This window comes from Amphimedon queenslandica, unplaced genomic scaffold, assembly GCF_000090795.2.
Source record: "Amphimedon queenslandica unplaced genomic scaffold, v1.1 AMPQUscaffold_4315_Cont23704, whole genome shotgun sequence".
NCBI classification, from domain to species: Eukaryota; Metazoa; Porifera; class Demospongiae; order Haplosclerida; family Niphatidae; genus Amphimedon; species Amphimedon queenslandica.
In genome coordinates, this window is record NW_003555371.1 from 1 (window position 1) to 1,434 (window position 1,434).

The 1,434-nt window shown below is 31.5% G+C and overlaps 1 long non-coding RNA gene across 1 annotated transcript; it reads right to left on the reverse strand.

The window, feature by feature from the left end:
- Positions 1-73: 73 nt before the first annotated feature.
- On the reverse strand, positions 74-486 carry LOC109592682 (uncharacterized). Its single transcript, XR_002190490.1, has 2 exons — positions 366-486; positions 74-310 (listed from the first exon to the last, which is right to left on the reverse strand). It is a non-coding gene; the product is annotated as an uncharacterized LOC109592682 (long non-coding RNA).
- Between the last annotated feature and the right edge of the window lie 948 nt (positions 487-1,434).

Here is a 1,434-nt window from a genome sequence, read left to right on the forward strand (position 1 = left end):
TGCATCTTGTTCTCTTTTTTATTAATTTATGTGATTAAAGCTGTCTTGATTTTACCATGTGTGAAATGATTTATTTATTTTTAAAAAGTTAATTGACTCAAATTTTATAGATAACATGACGGCATCAATGTGTATCAGAATTTTTGATGAAATAAATCTAATACTTGAGGTTCAAAGACAATTGATACTGTTCAATTCATAATAAACAATATTACATTAATGTGATATATTTTAGATAAAGTTCTGCATTCTTGTAAACATAAGATTTCATCTGTTACAACAGCCACTTTTCTTTAACCTCTTTAGGCATCTATGCAAATATTAAGCAAAAACTAGATGCCAAGTTCTGATTGCTTTACCATTACCTGTCCCACCATATTGGCTTGAAGAGTATTACTGAGGACACTATGACTCCCAGTATTAAGCATATCCATGATGCAAGAGGGACAGCTGCTGACACTGGATTACCTACAAAAAATATAATTATGCAAAAAATAATACGTTATATTCTATGCATGCTTAGCAATTCGGGAGAAAACATGAATAATTTATTATGTCATACATAACATAACAGCTGACTACACAAGCATGACTCTGCAACAAAACGTGAGTGATTTTATTTATCATGAATACAAAACAAAACAATACAGACAATATAACAAAGACGTTATGATTATTATTACTATTATGGTCTAGTTCCAATTACTACGCTAGCAAAATACATACCCACTGAGTAGTCCATTAAAACTAAAAATTGTTAACTTGAGAGTTCATAGTATATTGAAGGTGTTTTCACACTGAAACTGTACTGCTACTCGTAAAAAATGAACAATAATATGTACCAATGAAGCAATAACAACCAGCTTGAATATAAATATACATGTATATTGATGTCAAGAATGTAATTTATGCAAGCACATAATGGAGTAATGATGGCATCTACCGTATATCGGGTATATTTCAATGCATTAATAATTTCGGAAAAAGCAATCCATTGCGAAAATAAATATTATGAAATTTTAAAATATGCGGATAAAAAGGAATAGAAGATATGTGGTATTGTGCAACTAATATGAACACGTGGCTTCATAACTATCCATGGCTACATTCTAGTCTAACTTGAAGGCCATAAAGAGCCTTCTTTGCCAGTTAGAAGTGTTGCTAAGGTTGATTCAGAAGTGGAGAAGTCAGCAAATGCTTCGATTGACTTACCAGGCCAGGTGGTTGATGGAAATAATAGCAAGTAAAATATTTTCGGAATATAAAAGGCTTCCGAATTATTCCATCATTGAACTTAATATTTCCACCACTTTTCATGCATTGAAATGTACCTGATATACGGTATTCTGACCTGATGTAGGCTTGTAGCAGACTTGGGTCAAATACAACGTGGAAGTATTTAAATACAAATACAAATACTGTACAAAAACAAAA